Source organism: Ovis aries, chromosome 6 (assembly GCF_016772045.2).
Source record: "Ovis aries strain OAR_USU_Benz2616 breed Rambouillet chromosome 6, ARS-UI_Ramb_v3.0, whole genome shotgun sequence".
Classification (NCBI taxonomy): Eukaryota; Metazoa; Chordata; class Mammalia; order Artiodactyla; family Bovidae; genus Ovis; species Ovis aries.
In genome coordinates, this window is record NC_056059.1 from 111,774,492 (window position 1) to 111,793,782 (window position 19,291).

Here is a 19,291-nt window from a genome sequence, read left to right on the forward strand (position 1 = left end):
AAATCACTGCAGATGGTGATTGCAGCCATGAATTTAAAAGACGCTTACTCCTTGGAAGAAAAGTTATGACCAACCTAGATAGCATATTGAAAAGCAGAGAAACTACTTTGCTGACTAAGGTCTGTCTAGTCAAGGCTATGGTTTTTCCAGTGGTCATGTATGGATGTGAGAGTTGGACTGTGAAGAAGGCTGAGCGCCAAAGAATTGATGCTTTTGAAGTGTGGTGTTGGAGAAGACTCTTGAGAGTCCCTTGGACTGCAAGGAGATCCAACCAGTCCATTCTGAAGGAGATCAGCCCTGGGATTTCTTTGGAAGGAAAGATGCTAAAGCTGAAATTCCAGTACTTTGGCCACCTTATGCAAAGAAGTGATTCATTGGAAAAGACTCTGATGGTGGGTGGGATTGGGGGCAGGAAGAGAAGGGGACGACAGAGGAGGAGAAGGGGACGACAGAGGAGGAGATGGCTGGATGGCATCACTGACTCAATGGACATGAGTCTGAGTGAACTCTGGGAGTTGGTGATGGATAGGAAGGCCTGGCGTGCTGCAATTCATGGGGTCGCAAAGAGTCGGACACGACTGAGCGACTGAACTGAACTGAACTGAATTGGAATGAAAAAGTAGGTAGTCAAGAGATACTCGGAGTAACAGGCAAATTTGGCCTTGGAATACAAAATGAAGCAAGGCAAAGAGTAACAGAGTTTTGCCAAGAGAACACACTGGTCATAGCAAACATTCTCTTCCAATCATGAGAAGACTCTACACATGGACATCATCAGATGGTCAATACCGAAATCAGATTGATTATATTCTTTGCAGCCAAAGATGGAGAAGCTCTATACAGCCAGCAAAAACAAGACCAGGAGCTGACTATGGCTTAGGTCATGAGCTCCATATTGTCAAATTCAGACTTAAATTGAAGAAAGTAGGGAAAACCACTGGACCATTCAGGTATGAGCTAAATCAAATCCCTTATGACTATACAATGGAAGTGAAAAATAGATTCAATGGACTATATCTGATAGACAGAGTGTCTGATGAACTATGGACTGAGATTCATGACATTGTACAAGAGATAGGGATGAAGACTATCCCCAAGAAAAAGAAATACAAAAACCCAAAATAGCTGTCTGAGGAGGCCTTACAAATAGCTGTTAAAAGAAGAGAAGCCAAAAACAAAGGAGAAAAGGAAATGTTAGGTAGTTAGAATAGGGAAAAGCAGTCCAAAATGGCAGTGGCTAAAAGACAAGGAAGGGAAAAGCCTGGAAAAATAGAACAAAGGAAGGTCAAAGAAAGGTCTGAGGACCTGAGTGAGGACTTCAGGTAGAACAGCACTCCTGGCTGAGCCCAAATTGCATAGGGCAGACCCAGGGGGAAGAAAACATATAAAAGGAGGAGCCAAGCGCTCTCTCTCTCCTGCGTGCCTATGCTCTTTTTCTCTCTCTCTCTATCGCCCCCCACCCTCAACCCACCCCCGCGTGCTGGCACATTCCTCCACTCTCTTCTCTTCTTCGAGGATGGATTCTCCTGCTATCTTCTAAATAAAATAGAGCTGTAACACTGATTTGTCTAAGAGCTATGACACGGTTTATTCAAGACCAGGGAGCTGTGATGCGCCAAGGGCTTTAATGTCCATCGCTCCAAATCATTGTTGTGATGAGACAAGAGCCCAGAAGCATACACTCGCCTGACAGAAAGATATACCCATATGAATGCAGCATTCCAAAGAATAGCAAGGAGAGGCAAGAAAGCCTTCCTCATCATTGCAAATAAATAGAGGAAAACAACAGAATGGCAAAGACTAGAGATCTCTTCAAGAAGATTAGAGACACCAAGGGAACATTCCATGCAAATATGGACTCAATAAAGGACAGAAATGGTATGGACCTAACAGAAGCAGAAGATATTAAGAAGAGGTGGCAAGAATACACAGAAGAACTGTACAAAAAAGACCTTCACGACCCAGATAATCACGATGGTGTGATCACTCACCTAGAACCAGACATCCTGGAATGTGAAGTCAAGTGGGCCTTAGAAAGCATCACTACGAACAAAGCTAGTGGAGGTGATGGAATTCCAGGTGAGCTATTTCAAATCCTGAAAGATGATGCTGTGAAAGTGCTGCACTCAATATGCCAGCAAATTTGGAAAACTCAGCAGTGGCCACAGGACTGGAAAAGGTCAGTTTTCATTCCAATCCCTATGAAAGACAATGCCAAAGAATGCTCAAACTACTGCACAATTGTACTCATCTCACACATTAGCAAAGTAATGCTCAAGATTCTCCAAGCCAGGCTTCAGCAATACATGAACCATGAACTTCCAGATGTTCAAGCTGGTTTTAGAAAAGGCAGAGGAACCAGAGATGAAATTGCCAACATCCATTGGATCATTGAAAAAGCAAGAAAGTTCCAGAAAAACATCTACTTTTGCTTTATTGACTATGCTTAAAGCCTTTGACTGTGTGGATCATAACAAACTGTGGAAAATTCTGAAAGAGATGGGAATACCAGACCACCTGACCTGCTTCCTGAAAAATCTGTATGCAGGTTGAGAAGCAAAAGTTAGAACTGGACATGGAACAACAGACTGGTTCCAAATGGGGAAAGGAGTACATCAAGGCTGTATATTGTCACCCTGCTTATTCAATTTATATGCAGAATACATCATGAGAAATGCTGGGCTGGATGAAGCATAAGCTGGAATTAAGATTGCTGTGAGAAATATCAATAACCTTGGATATGCAGATGACACTACCATTATGCCAGAAAGTGAAGAAGAACTAAAGAGCCTCTTGATGAAAGTGAAAGAGGAGGGTGAAAAAGTTGGCCTAAAGCTCAACGTTCAGAAAACTAAGATCATGGCATCTGGTCCCATTGCTTCATGGGAAATAGATGGGGAAACAGTGGAAACAGTGTCAGACTTTATTTTGGGGACCCCAAAATCTCTGCAGATGGTGACTGCAGCCATGAAATCAAAAGACGCTTACTCTTTGGAAGAAAAGCTATGACCAAACTAGACAGCATATTCAAAAGCAGAGACATTCCTTTGCCAACAAAGGTCCATCTAGCCAAAGCTATGGCTTTTCCAGTGGTCATGTATGGATGTGAGAGTTGGACTGTGAAGAAAGCTGAGCACTGAAGAATTGATGCTTTTGAACTGTGGTTTTGGAGAAGATGCTTGAGAGTCCCTTAGACTGCAAGGAGATCCAACCAGTCCATTCTGAAATAGATCAGCCCTGGGATTTCTTTGGAAGGAATGATGCTAAAGCTGAAACTCCCATACTTTGGCCACCTGATGCGAAGAGCTGACTAGTTTGATAAGACTCTGATGCTGGGAAAGATTGAAGGCAGGAAGAGAAGGGGACGACAGAGGATGAGATGGTTGGTGGCATCACCGACTCAGTGGACATGAGTTTGAGCAAGCTCTGGGATTTGGTGATGGATAGAGAGGCCTGGTGTGTTGCAGTCCATGGTGTCGCAAAGAGTCGGACACGACTGAGCTGCTGAACTGAACTGTTCTTTTATAAATCAGTGACTTTTGTATCATCATATCTGTCTCATGTACCTGTCCAAAATTTTAGAATGAAAGCTGTAAGATCTCTATGCCTGTCTTTGCTTAAGGATGTCTTTGAATGTATGTTAGAAATGCATGGGTTTTTTGTTACCTCCAGATGATGTTGCTGCTTCTTTAATGTTTTGTTTTCTAGATTTAAGGAAACATTTTTTCTTTTCTCTTAAACTGGTGGTGATTTTCCACCCACTGACCTCTTCTTTATGCCTTGACTCTAAGTGTCAGCTCTATACCAAGGTCTCTTTTCCCCCTATTATAACAGTTCCTGATTAAAATTTGCCATCACCATTTTAACTTCTGTTACATTAACTTGGTAAATTGTATCTTTGTAAAAAGAAACAGAAAGTAGAAAAGGGGTTGCCAGGAGTTAGGGGGAGGGAAAAAAACAGCAAGAGGTTGGTAAAAAGGGTACAGATTTTCAGTTTTGAAAGGACTACAGTCTGAGGTGTCTATAGCTGAGAACACGATATTTGAGTAATCAAAATTTACTAAGAGAGTAGAACTTTAATGTTCTCACTAAGGAAAAAAAGGTAAATTTGTGAGGTAATTGTATGCTAATTAACAAACACAGTGAGGGGAATCCCTTTACAATGCATAGAAGTGAAGTCGCTCAGTCACGCTGACTCTTTGTGACCCCATGGACTGTAGGCCACCAGGCTCTTCCATCCATGGGACAAGAATAGTGGAGTGGGCTGCCATTTCCTTCTCCAGGAGAAGGAAATCCCAACCCAGGGATTGAACTCAGGTCTCTTGCAATTGTAGGCAGACACATTGCCGTCAGAGCCACCAGGGAAGTCGCTCAATGCATAGTAGTGAAGTCGCTCAGTCGTGTTCGACTCTTTGCGACCCCGTGGACTGTAGCCTACAATGCTCCCCCGTCCATGAGATTTTCCAGGCAAGAGTACTGGAGTGGGTTGCCATTTCCTTCTCCAGAGGCTCTTCCCAACCCAGGGATCGAACCTGGGTCTCCCGCATCGTAGGCAGATGCTTTACCATCTGAGCCACCGGGGAAATCATAAGTATATCAAATTATCAGGTATATCAAATGATCACTTTAAATAAGCAATGATTTTTCAATTATGCCTTAATATAGCTAAAACAAAATCACAGGAGAATCTTGCCAATGGAGAAGGCACTGACTCACATCTGCACACCAAGCCTTGCCCTTGTTTACTGTGTTTTCCCTGGCAATCTCCCAGAACTATCTCCTCCACACCTTTCCCTGTTTCAGTTCAGTTCAGTTCAGTCGCTCAGTCGTGTCCAAATTTGCGACCCCATGAATCGAAGCACGCCAGGCCTCCCTGTCCATCACCAACTCCTGGAGTTCACTCAGACTCGTGTCCATTGAGTCAGTGATGCCATCCAGCCATCTCATCCTCTGTCGTCCCCTTCTCTTCCTGCCTTCAGTCTTTCCCAGCATCAAAGTCTTTGCCAGTGAGTCAACTCTTCCCATGAGGTGGCCAAAGTACTGGACTTTCAGCTTCAGCATCATTCCTTCCAAGGAAATCCCAGGGTTGATCTCCTTCAGAATGGACTGGTTGGATCTCCTTGCAGTCCAAGGGACTCTCAAGAGTCTTCTCCAACACCACAGTTCAAAAGCATCAATTCTTTGGCGCTCAGCCTTCTTCACAGTCCAACTCTCACATCCGTACATGACCACTGGAAAAACCATAGCCTTGACTAGACGGACCTTTGTTGGCAAAGGAATGTCTCTGCTTTTCAATATGCTATCTAGGTTGATCATAACTTTTCTTCGAAGGAGTAAGCGTCTTTTAATTTCATGGCTGCAATCACCACCTGCAGTGATTTTGGAGCCCCCCAAAATAAAGTCTGACACTGTTTCCACTGTTTCCCCTCTATTTCCCATGAAGTGATGGGACCGGATGCCATGATCTTCGTTTTCTGAATGTTGAGATTTAAGCCAACTTTTTCACTCTCCACTTTCACTTTCATCAAGAGGTTTTTTAGTTCCTCTTCACTTTCTGCCATAAGGGTGGTGTCATCTGCATATCTGAGGTGATTGATATTTCTCCCGGCAATCTTGATTCCAGCTTGTGTTTCTTCCCGTCCAGCGTTTCTCATGATGTACTCTGCATAGAAGTTAAATAAACAGGGTAACAATATACAGCCTTGACATACTCCTTTTCTTATTTGGAACCAGTCTGTTGTTCCATGTCCAGTTCTAACTGTTGCTTCCTGACCTACATATAGGTTTCTCAAGAGGCAGGTCAGGTGGTCTGGTATTCCCATCTCTCTCAGAATTTTCCACAGTTGATTGTGATCCACACAGTCAAAGGCTTTGGCATAGTCAATAAAGCAGAAATAGATGTTTTTCTGGAACTCTCTTGCTTTTCCATGATCCAGCAGATGTTGGCAATTTGATATCTGGTTCCCCTGCCTTTTCTAAAAGCAGCTTGAACATCAGGAAGTTCACGGTTCACATATTGCTGAAGCGTGGCTTGGAGAATTTTGAGCACTACTTTACTAGCATGTGAGATGAGTGTCATATGTACAGCAGTTTACTAATATCATTTCCAATCTCCTAATTTATCTGTCCTGCTTTCCTTCCCTCCCCCCCACCCCCCCATAACCATAAGTTTGTTTTCTACATCTCTGATTTTTTTTTTTTTTTTTTAGGACTTCACAAATACTATTTTCTATTCAGAAGGAAAAAAGCAGTGCTTCAGAGGGAAGGTCATGTTGGTCCAGGAAAGGGAGGAGTGTTGAGTAGACTAAAAACTACACAGACACGATGCTCCCCATTTCCATTGTCATATTGCTCTTGTGTCCTTGCTTCTCTCTTCTCATCACAACACAGAAAACCTAGAACTTTTCATTTTTCACAGATCATCCCGGCTCATCTCTTACAAGAGCTCACGGCAGTGGGGAAGTGTGGCTTGTGCAAGACCAGAAGGTGAATTGCTGCCAGTTTATAAATGTGCTAAAAAGCTTCAGTTTGTCCTTAGAGAAAGTGAAAGTGTTAATCACTCAGTCGTGTCTGACTCTTTGTGATCCCACAGAAGGTAGCCCACCAGACTCCTTTGTCCATGGGACTGTAGTCCACCAGGCTGCCCTGTCCATGGAATTCTCCAGGCAAGAATACTGGAGCGGGTTGCCATTTCCTTCTCCAGGGAATGATCCCGACCCAGGGATTGAACCTGATTCTCCTGCATTGCCAGCAGATTCTTTACCATCTGAGCCACTCAGAAAGCCTTAGAGAAGTGGGGAACTATTAAAGGTTAAAAAACTCAGACAAGGGAGATGGATGATTAGATCTGTGCTCCAGTAATTAATTCATCCAACAAATATTGTGTGTCTATAACTTTCAGACACTACGTGCTATGATTACTTCAGGGAGCAGATGAAAATCCATGCCTTCTTGGAGTGCCCTTCAAGTAGGTGGGGGAGATAAACAATAAGTAGCTTTTATAAAGAAGTAAACAGTATTTTAGAAGGTGATAAATGCATTAAGAAAAATATATAGCAAGATTTCCTTTGTGATACAATGGGTAAGAATCCACTTGCCAATGCAGGAGTTAAGGGTTCAATCCCCAGTCCAGGAAGATCGAACGTGCCACTGAGCAACTAAACCTGTGTGTCACCACTATCAAGCCTGTGCTCTAGAGCCCGGGAGCCACAGCTACTGAGCCCACCAGCTGCAACTACTGAAGCCCGAGTGCTCTAGAGCCGGGCTCCTCAACAAGAGAACCCACTGTGATGAGAAGCCGGAGGCCCCCAACTAGAGAGTAGCCCCCACTCTTGGCAACCGGAAAAAGACAGCAGGCAGCAACAAGGGCCCAGGGCAACCAAAACTAAAGAGATAAATGTTTTTAGAGAGCAAAGCAAAATATAGCAGAGAAAAGTGTTAGAAAGAGTTGGGCTGAAGGCTGTCGTTTTGTATAAGGAAGTCTGGAAAAGCCTCCTTGAGAAGATACTATTTGAATAAAGCTTTAAAGGAGTAGAGGGTTTAAACCAAGCTGATCTCTGTGGAAAAGAACATTTCAGGTAGGAGCAGCAGAAACAAAGGCCTTGGCAGGGCTCGGGGCTTGGGGTGGGTGGGAAGTGGGGAGCAGTGTCTGAGTTATTCCAGGAAACACAGGAATAGGAACGCAGGAAACTGGGAGGCCAGGATGGTGGGGTCAGTGCGATGGAAGGACAGAGGCCAAATCAGGCTGGATCTTGCAGGCCATTTTGCAGGCTTTTCTCTGAATGCAGTGAAAAGGAATTGGATGCCCATGGGAAAGATTCTTCTGGCCACAACATACTGGTGCACCAAAATACTGGTTGAGGATGTGTCGGGAGCCAGCGTGAGGAATTCCACCCGTGACAAGGTCATGCGGCAAGAGCTCTGATGGCAAGGCTAATCAGACCCACAACATATTGATGCACCAAAATACTGGTTGAGGATGTAGATCAAATACCCATCACTAAGAAGGTGAAGTGCTATCCTGGTTTCATCCGGCAATGGACTAGTCTCCACCTCTAAGTCTTTGAAACAATGTTGTATCTGAAATACATGACACTCGATTCACACTGTCATATGGCAGAAACCAACACAATATTGTACAGCAGTTATCTTTCAATTTAAAAATGAAATAAAACACACCACACTGTACTCTTCTTCTAAACTATCAGATTACATGTGTTGGTGCTTTCACCAAATCTGTATCTGTCTCTGGGGTTCAAATAAGTCTAGGCTGATGCCATGGGTCTTTTGGAAGTTCATGTGGGATTATCAGAAAACAAAGGAATTCCGGAGAAGAATTAGCAAATCATCATTCTATCCGTAGTGAAGATTGTGTGTGTGTGCATGTGTTTGTGTGTCTGGACATCAAGCATCCTAGTTGATCCATGACAGTGCCGATTGGTGTCCTTTGTCCTGATGTCATTATTTAACAGCCCGCCTCTCTGCTGGGGGGGAGGGGGGGGAGCTTAAAGAGACAAGGCATGTGAGACAGAGAGCCACGAGTAGCATCGTGGGGGGACCCAGCCACCAAAGAGTGACCCACCTAGGGTATTGAGAGGGTAACAGGCAGGAAGGCCAAGGGTCTCCAAATGGAGGAATAGGCTGCAAGTGTCAGACATTTTTTTCATTACTCCTTAAGTGGAAGGAGGAGACAAACTACAAGTGTCAGATTTTTTTCCTTCTCTATACGAAATTAAAAGGAGGTTTTCCTAAAATTCTGTGTTGCCATGATGACACCTGATTTCACTCGAACTTAACTTTTCTCAAATCTTGAGCTAACCAATGTGTTTTTCTTATGGAAATGTTTTTCTTAAGCTGTGTTAATGAAACTAAGTATTTCCTTTGGACTTTGCCTTTCTTTGAAATGGTTCCACCTAAGACTAACTTTTTTCTTTTTTCAAATCTTGGGCTGATAATACCTCAACAAACCAGTATTCATATCAATTGTTTTATGTCTGGTGGATGACATACCTCGTGCCATCCTATCTCAAAAATGCATGTTGTGGGAGAGGGGCCTGGTGAAACTCCCTCAGCCTTGAGGTGTCTCTCTTATCTGATTAATAGCCTTCTAACAGACATAAGTTCATTTATAAAACTCGCAAGGGGCGGGGGGCACTCTTTCTACTCCTTTCTGATGTCTATGTCAGAAGCTTTGCCTATCTCTTTTATACTTTAATAAAACTTTATTACACAAAAGCGCTGAGTGAACAAGCCTCGTCACTGGCCCGGGATTGAACTCCTCTCCTCCAGCGGTCAAGAATCCCAGCATCTTTCACAGCTTAGCAACAACCCTCCAGTATCAAGGCAGGTTTTCAGTGAGAGTGGCTGTCAAAAGCAGTAAAAGCCTGCACATATGTTTTTGATTTGTGGTTTTCTCCAGCTTTGTGTCCAGTGGCGGGATTGCTGTGGCATACAGTGGTTCCACTTTTAGTTTTTAAGGCCCCTCCACACTGTTCTCCATGGTGGCTATATCTATATACATTCTTACCATCAGTACAAGAGGGCTCCCTTTTCTCCACAACCTCTCCGGCATTTATTGTTTGTAGTTTTTCGAATTTTGTAGTTTTTTCACATCATTCTGACTGATGTGAAGTGATACCTCATTGTAGTTTGGATCCACCTTTTCTCCAACAATTTGTGATGCTGAGCATCTATTCATGTGCCTCTTGGCCTTAAGTCAGAAAGAGGAAAACAAATGTCATATATTAACGCGCATATGTGGAATCTAGAAAAAAGGTACAGATGAACCCAATTGCAGGTCAGGGACAGAGACACAGATGCCGAGAAAGGACATGTGGACACGGCAGCAGGGAAGAGGGGGTGGGATGAATTGGGAAGTTGGGGTTTATATACACTACCACGGGTAAGGCAGACAGGTAGCGGAAACCTGCTGTATAGCACCGGGATCTGTGCTCTGATGACCTGAAGGGTGGGATAGGGGGTGGGTGTGAGAGAGGTCCAAGAGGGAGGGATATATATACACACATAGCTGATCCACTTTGTCATTCAGCAGAAACTGTTGCTGGCCAAAATCTTGGCTTTCTCTGCCCACCGAAGCTGAGTAAAAAAATTCAGAGACCGAGTTTGGAGGAAAGAGAAAGGTGACTTTAATTCTCAGCCAGTGGAGAGGGGCACACAGTAGGTTCATGCTTCAAGAACTGTGCCCACCCTGCATGAGCAGTCTAGGGGCTTATATAAGATGAGGGCTCGCAGCCAGTGATGAGGAACAAATATGTCAGGATCTTTATTTCTTCCTCTTGCCTTGTTTCAAAGGCTGGTGTCTGTAACCCCCAGTAAATGAGTCTGGTATTTCGGTGGCTTTGCTGCTTTGCTTCTGATACTAACTACAAGAGGAAGGGTGTTGTAAGGGTAAACACCAGACAGAGGATGTATTTAGCATAGAGTCAAAGACAAACAAGTGTGAAGTGTAGTTCCTGCAGACTTCAGTTCAATTCCGTTCAGTTGCTCAGGTGTCTGATTCTGAAAAGGAAACTTAGCTATAGACATGCAGATTTAGGAGCAGTTCAAGTTGGGGAAAAAAAAAAAAAAAACAACTATAAACTTTCAGGCTTGCTCATTATTTTCTTTATCTTCTCTGTTCTTAGGAAAGGGAAAGAAAACCTCATTCCTCTATTTTTTTCCTTTTCACTGCAACAAAACTAACACAATATTGTAAAGCAGGTATACTTCAATAAATTAAAAAAAAAAATGATGGGACAAACTCAAACTGCCTTGCAAGCAGAACAAGTCTGCATCCCTCAGGGTCTTAGCAGGACCCAGATAAACACACTCAATTTTGATAATTTGAAGAGGGTTTAACAAAGGACTATTTACAAAGGTATTAGGAAGCATCACTAGAAGCAAAGCTATAGAGGGGATGGAATCCCAGCTGAGCTATTTCAAATCCTAAAATATGATGCTGTGAAAGTGCTGCACTCAGTATGCCAGCAAACATGGAAAACTCAGCAGTAGCCACAGGACTGGAAAAGGCCAGTTTTCATTCCAATCCCAAAGAAAGGCAATGCCAATGAATGTTCAAACTACTGCACAATTACACTAATTTCACATGCTAGGAAAGTAATGCTCAAAATTCTCCCAGACAGGCTTCAAAGTATGCGAACTGAGAACTTCCACATGTTCAAGCCAGATTTAGAAAAGGCAAAGGAACCAGAGATCAAATTGCCAACATCCATTGGATCATAGAAAAAGTAAGAGAATTCCAGGAAAAAAATCTTCTGTTTCATTGACTATGCTAAAGCCTTTGACAATGTGCATCACAATAAACTGCGGAAAATTCTTAAGGAGATGAGAATACCACACCACCTTACCTGCCTCCTGTGAAAGCTGTATGCAGGTCAAGAAGTAACAGAATGGACAGGGAACAATGGACTGGTTCCAAATTGGGAAAGGAGTGCATCAAGGCTGTATATTGTCACCCTGATTATTTAATTTATATGCCGAGTACATCATGTGAAATGCCAGACTGGATGAAGCACAAGCTGGAATCAAGGTTGCCGGGAGAAATATCAATGTCCTCAGATATGCAGATGACACCACCCTTATGGCAGAAAGTGAAGAAGAACTAAAGAGTCTCTTGATGAAAGTGAAAGAGGAGAGGGAAAAAGATGGCTTAAAACTTAACATTCAAGAAATGAAGATCATGGCATCCAGTCCCATCACTTCATGGCAAATAGATGAGGACACAGTGGAAACTGTGAGAGACTTTACTTTCCTGGGTTCCAAAATCACTGCAGATGGTGACAGCAACCATGAAATTAAAAGACACTTGCTCCTTGGAAGAAAAGCTATGACCAACATAGACACATATTAAAAAGAAGAGACATTCCTTTGCCAACAAAGGTCCATCTAAAAAAGCCATGGTTTTTCCAGTAGTCATGTATGGATGTGAGAGTTGGACTGCAAAGAAAGCTGAGCACTGAAGAATTGATGCTTTTGAACTGTGGTGTTGGAGAAGACTCTTGAGAATCCCTTGGACTGCAAGCAGATGAAACCAGTCAGTCATAAAGAAAATCAATCCTGAATATTCGTTGGAATATATTCATTGGAAGTTCCAATATTTGGCCAACTGATGTGAAGAGCTGACTCATTTGAGAAGACCCTGATTACGGGAGAGATTGCAGGCAGGAGGAGAAGATGACAGAGGATGAGATGGTTGGATGACGTCACTGACCCAATGGACGTGATTTTGAGCAAGCTCTGGGAGTTGGTGATGGACAGGGAAACCTGGTGTGCTATAGTCCAAAGAGTCGGACACGACTGAATGAATGAACAACAAAGAAACATTGACTGGAGGGACCAGTGGACGAAATGACTGCAAGAATCTTGAAGGAAAGAGTCCCATAGAGAGGTCAGCAGCGAGCTTCTGTCAATGAATCCAGCAGGTGAGAGGCCGCCTGTAAGGAGGGAGCCAGCTAGGGCAGGCTGCAGTCTGAATGCTTGCGTGACCCCCAGTTCCTATGTTGAAATCCTAACCCCCAAAGATGGTGGTATTAGGAGGTGGGGCTGGTGGGAGGTGCTTACACCATGAGGGTGGAGCCTGATGAATAGGCTCAGTGCCTTATGAAAGAGATCCCGGAGGTCTCTCACCCCTTCTGCCCTGGGAGACACAGGGAGAAGGTGCCCTCTGCGGACCAGGAAGAGGGACACCACTGGAACAAGGACACACTGGTGCCTTCATCTTGGGCTTCCCAGCCTCCAGAATTGTGAGAAAGAAATTTTTGTTGTTTAGAAGCTACCTGATCTTTGTATTTTGTTATAGGAGCCAAATGGGCTGAGACAGGAAATGCATAGCTTTCTCCTTCCTCCCTCTGGGAGAAGATGGGGGCAGAGAGGCAAATGGAGGCAAATGGAGAATCTGGGGACCAGACTGGGGACGTCCAGTCCTCAGTCCCTTTAGTATGTGTCGCCGATGGGAACTGAGCAGGAAAGGCAAGTCCGGACAGAAGCCACAGACTGTGTCAGCCTTTATGACCAGAGATGAAGTACTCCCCGTGAGGACTCACAGAGAGGGTAAGGTGGAGACGCTTGGAAAACAGCTGATATCGTGCAAAACGCACGGAGGCTTCCAAAGGCACTGAGATAGAGACTGCTGGGGTTATGGTGACCCCACTGTGAACTCTGGCATCAGGGGACCCAGGGAGACGAGCATGTGTAGCTTGGAAAGATTTCTGAATTCCCAGATAGTCTTAGTTACGCACACATCTACCGGGGCTGCTGCCTGAGAGCACTGCGGTCCGCTGGCTCTGTTCTCAGGGTTCCGGGGTCAGCGCAGAGGGGCCAGCGCCGGGAGGAAGGTGTCGTCATCCACTCTGTGTGGTTTTGAGTCATATGAAGAAACAAACAAAGGGTGCAGCTGCATACACACTTAACTTTGTTCATTTCTCATCTGGAGGCTGATTTGATAAGCACGCCTGATAAGATGAGAAACACATGCCATCCTAAGTGGCCATTTTCCTAGTACATTGCAAGTTGTTTTAGAATGTATTTGGTGATTCTTATGTTATTTCTGAAAAGGCAGTACATACACATGGTTCAAAAATAAAAACAACATACAAAGCCTCACTCCCACCCTTGTCATCTGTTTTGTTCCCTCCCTTTCAGTCTGATAACCATTTGCTCCTTTGTAAAAATACAGGCACATAGGGAGAAATATTATCGCTCCCTACCTTTTCTTATACAAAAGGAAGTGTTCAATACACAATACTCTATATCTTATTTTTTCTGTTTCCTAACATATCCTAGGGATAACTTTGTATCAACACATGCAGTGATGCCTCACTATTTTTAAAACAGATATTAATACATAATATTCCACGGGAGAGGTATTTTAATTTATTTAACCCATTCCCTGTTGGGAATATCACTTGGCTTGTTGGTATTTATTTTCTCTTATTAACAAGGTTTCAGTGAGTAATCTAGCATACTCATCATTTCTTATGCGAGCAGGGATATTTGCAAAACAGATTCCTAGAAATGGAGTCAATGGAGTCAAACACTCTACCCTTCTTCTTCCAAAGAAACAATCCTCTTGATTATTTAAAAGACCCCAGCTTTTAATTCCAGTGGTCTAAAAGTTTCAGGGACAGAGGTAATGCAATCCAAGAGCCGAGAATTCATCCACCAGGCAAGTATTGTGTTGTTGATTGATAGATGCTCTAGCATTCCAAAGACAGTCTGAAAATTTTTCATTCCTAGCAACAGCAGCATATGCTTCAAAATTACATGGTAAAATTCCCTGGTGGCTCAGAGGTTAAAGCATCTGCCTCCAATGTGGGAGACCCAGGTTCCAATCCCTGGGTCGGAAGATCCCTGGAGAAGGAAATGGCAATCCACTCCAGTATTCTTGCCTGGAGAATCCCATGGACGGAGAAGCCTAGTACGTTACAGTCCACGGGGTCGCAAAGAGTCGGACACGACTGAGTGACTTCACCTCACCTCATTGCAAGTAACCATGGACTTTGAAAAAAAAGTAAAACAAAACACAACAAAAAACAACCACACCATTAATAACAACCAAATGTGAAAAAAAAATCACTTTCCAATGTTTCTGTTAACACACAGCAAGGTGGATTTGTAACCAAGCAGAGCCCTGTGTATGGGCTCTTCCTAGGACAGAGAACCCCCATGTCCTTGATGTCCTCTGCCTGCCTCTTGTTTGTAGAAACCTTTAGCTACCTAGGCTTTCCCCAAGTCCCAAAGAATAAGTTTAATCAGAGACATGAGAAAATGTGGAAACAGGAAAACACTCAGGCAAGACCAAAAAAAAAAAAAAAAAAAAGAAAAAATTATTTAGCCATTAAACAAAGGATTTTAGTTCCTCCTCAAGGACTATAAATAATATTCTCAGCCACATCCTTTGAGCTGTTTTGCAGATACTAAAACCCTCACCAGGTAGAAAAAGTTAACTCTGTGTTACCCGGATGCATATAGACCCCAGACTGGAACCAGAAGTTTGATGATATTGACTCCCAATGACCTCACCATTAAGAAGTCAGAAGAATGTCCTTGAGCTGATCATACACCCTATAACTCTCTCCCTCACCCTGTCCTTAAAAACCTTTCCCTGAAAGCCATGAAGGAGTTTGGGTCTTTGAACATTATCCACCCAGTTTCCTTGTTTGTTGCTGACAATAAATGCTGTACTTTCCTTCACCACTGGTGTCAATAGACTTGGTTTTACTGTGCAAAGATGAATGGACCCAAGTTTGGCTTGTAACAAATGGAGGGAAGTTTTCTCATCAAGGAAAAACACAAGAAAACCTGACCATTTAAATGCTGTGAAGATAGACCGTACAGTAAAACTTGACCATTAAAAACCTTCAGGAGAAAAGGGTTTAGCTCCATGAAACTCCCATCTACCCGAAAACTTCTCTTACAGATCTCCAACATTTGTCTCAGCCATTTTTGTTTGTGGTTAAAGATTTGTACCATAAGGCAGGGCTCAGGTTGGGATGTATTCAAAGAAATATATTGAATCTATATTCTGCAGTACAAGCCACATCCAGGAAGTACACTCAACCATGCTCTGCAGCTAGGTGGAAATGTCTCGAGAATGTGGTGGCTAGGTTAAGAAAGACTGAAAAACATTTTGACTTAGAATTCATTATGCACCTCCTGGCCTTGTGAAGATGGTGTCCTGAATGGAAGGGGAATCTTTTCCGGTTGTGTCAGGCCATCACCATAAACTTGGGTTATTGGTATCTGCAGGTGCTTTGCGCTGTTATTCCTGCTGGTGACCTTGGAGGGTGAGCTTTAGAGTGACTTTCACAATGTTTTTGTGTGATGTAGAATTATGCTGTGGCTAACCAGGTCTCTTTCCACAATTGTCAGTCTTCAGAGTGCTTTTCTGGGCCCAAGACCAGACACCAGTTCTGCCATGGTCTATCTTCTGACCTTAGCGGCAAGATGGAGTGTCTCCTGTCTGTCAGAGGACAAAGCACATAGCTCTAGGACTGCTGTTAATAGTGGTCCTCCTGATAAAGAAAACACCACCCCTTCTCTTCACCAGCCCTTCCTGTTAACATTACAGAGAATTACTTTTATTTATGGGAAATTCATTACAGAGTAAATGTTTAATTTAAAAAATCTAACAAAACTCTTTCTTTTTGTTTTGGCTATACAGTAGGTCCTTGTTGGTTATCCATTTAAAGTATAGCAGTGTGTACATGTCTATCCCAAACTTCCTAACTATCCCTTCCCCCCATCCTTTCCCCTGGCAACCGTAAATTCATTCTCTGAGTCGGTGAGTCTCTTTCTATTTTGTAAATTAGTTCATTTGTATCATATCTCTAGAGTCTGCATATAAGGGCTGTAATACAATATTTCCTTCTCTGTCTGACTGACTTCACTCAGTATGGCACTCTCTAGGTTCACGCATGTGGCTGCAAAAGATGTTATTTCGTTCTTCTAAATGGTTGAGTCCTATTCACAGTATACGTGCCACACTTCTTTATCCATTTCCCTGCCAATGGACATCTAGGCTGCTTCCATGTCTTGCTGTTGTAAACAGTGCTGCAATGAACATTGGGGTTGCCTGTATCCTTTGAGTCATGTTTTTCCAGATATATGCCCAGGAGTGGGACTGCAGGTCACATGCTAGGTCTATTTTTAGTTTTCTAAGGCATCTCCACACTGTCCTCCAATGGCTGTACCAATTTACATTCCCGCCAACAGCAACAGCAGCGTTTTGGTTAACAATGTTTAATAGCAATTAAAGGTTTTAATATGTAAGATATTTGGTGCCATTTCTCATAATGAAATGGAACAAAGTGTTTCCCACCCGAGCCATGTGTTGTGCACCACAGCTGTGCTGGTCTTCACTGTGGATGGTGTCGTGGAGCATGAAGACAGTCGCAGTCTCCGCAGTGCAGGGCTCTTTCGCAGCGCTGTGCACAGGAGTCCATGCCTGGAGTGCAGTTCAATGCCGCTCCTATGAAAGGAGTCAGTGCTTTGAAATGGATGGGTTTGAAGTTACTTGACCTCTCTGCCACCGTCAGCGTTCTTAGTTATGTAAAACAGAACTGCCTCCCAAGAGTGCATTATAGGATATTAAGTTCCAACGTCTCTTGGAGGGGAAGGAATTAGGAAAGAATCAAGAATAATATCCAAATGACATCACTTGTCAGTAGAGAGCCTACTGCCCAGATCTCTGAGCAAAGGGACTGAAGCTTGGACCATGGATGTGCAGTCTAGCAGCAGCTGACCAACAGGACTTCCCTGGTGGCACAGTGGATAAGAACCCACCTGCCCTTGTAGGGGACATGAAGTCCATCCCTGGTCTGGGAAGATTCCACGTGCCACTAAACCTTACACCACAACTACTGATCCTGCCCACCTAGAACCCGTGCTCCACAAGAAGAGAAGCCACTGCAATGAGAAGCCCATGAACCACAAGGAAGAGTAGTCCTGCCTTGCTGCAACTAACGAAATCCTGCACAGCCAAGACCTAGTGCAGCTGATGAAATAAATAGAAAAAAGAAAAGATCTGACTAACAGAATCCCATCAACTCTGCCTCAGAAAGTCTGATGTGATCACACTCAGTTTCCAAATCTACAAAGTGAGCAATAGCGAGAATGCCTACCCCGTGAGTAATTTCTAGAATTTAATGACTTAATATGTGTAAAGAGTCTGTTACTGAGCCAAAATGGTCTATTTGCCCACATGCAGCAAAGCCAACCTACAGGCACTGGGTTGCAGTGAAGGAAAGTACAGAGTTTATTGCAGGCACCAAGCAAGGAGAACGGGCAGCTCATCCTCAAAGATGACTCAGACTCCCTGATGACTGTCAGGGAAAGGTTTAAAGGCAACATCTGTGGGAGGGTTGCAACTTGTGGATTTTTTCTGATTGGTTGGTGGTGAAGGTAACACAATGACATTTTGAGAGTCTCAGTCATCAACCTTCTGGTTCCAACCAGAAGTATCTGTGCTTGTGGTCGCCATCCTTCATCAGGGAGGGGTCTTATTTCTAGAGGACAACTCAGGTGTCTGTCAGATTGTTATGTATCTCTCTTGAGGAGTAACTGGAATTCTGTTTTATTGCTGATCTGTTGTTATTACTTTCCTTGTTTAACTGCTTTTCCTTTGTTTCTGCATTTCCTCACTTCCCTAATTAGTAACTGCTTAAGTCTGTTCTTTGAAACTCAGGGCAGGCTTAGGAGACTAAAGTCTTTTTCTACAAACAAGAAACAGGGGACAGAGGGGCTTTTGTGCTTAGGAGGGCCCTACAGGGTCCTGCTTAAAGCCCAGTTCAATGTGTCCACATAGCAAATGCTTCCTTCCCCTTTTCCTTTCTTATTTTTTATTTTCTCTGCCTCTGCCCCCTTCTTCCTTATTCCCAATGCATGAGTGATAAGAAGCAGAGTATAAATAATTTTGGAACTTCCCTGGTGGTCCAGTGGCTCAGACTCCGCTCCCAATGCAGGGGACCCAGGTCCCATCCCTGCTCAGGAAACTAGATCCCTTTTGCCTCAACTAAGAGTTTGCACACTGTAACAAAGATCCAAGGTCTCAGGCGCTGCAGCTAAGACTCGGCACAGCCAAATAAGTAAATAGAAATGTTAAAAAAGAACAAAAGACAAACCATTCTGCTTATGGAAGTGATTTTCTCTGTTTCAGGGCCAGAAGGGGCTAGAGGGTGCAAGTGCCCAAAAGCCACCTATTCACGGGATAGTACCACAAACTAAATACAACACATCTCTCCATTTCTCTCCCCACACCCTGCCCTGTTTCTCCAGACATATATGAAATGGGCTGGCTTCATATCAGATTCCAGAAAGGTGAGAGGACACTGCGCCAGAGGAATGTAAAAGACATGGGGGCAGGTCTTTGTTTTTAGCATCTCTGTTGAGATATATTGCACATACCATAAAATTCATCATTTTTAAGGTATTGATATAAAGGCAAAAAGTAGTATGAACGACAGCACAAACAACTCCTTGTTTAACTAGCAAAGAATTTATGGCACCCTTGTTATCTAATCTTCCTTGGGCTCAGGAATTTAGGCATCTCTGTTATGTGACAATGCTTTTTGCAGTCTCTTTGGCTATTTGACCAATGGTGCTGCTAGATTTTAATTATGTTTCTGTTTACACGTTCTTCTGCACTGGGAACCAAGATTCTAAGAGACTTTGTCATCAGGTACCTTGGTATTCCGCTAGCATGGATCTCTTGAGTCTATAATGAAGACAAAAGGAAGTCATCTGTTTCATATATAGGCAATGGTAATGTAAACCC

The 19,291-nt window shown here is 43.5% G+C and overlaps 1 non-coding gene across 1 annotated transcript; it reads right to left on the reverse strand.

Annotated features, from left to right (window-relative positions):
* Positions 1–4,510: 4,510 nt before the first annotated feature.
* Positions 4,511–4,583, reverse strand: TRNAR-ACG (transfer RNA arginine (anticodon ACG)). The gene has a single exon. It is a non-coding gene; the product is annotated as a tRNA-Arg (tRNA).
* Positions 4,584–19,291: the final 14,708 nt, after the last annotated feature.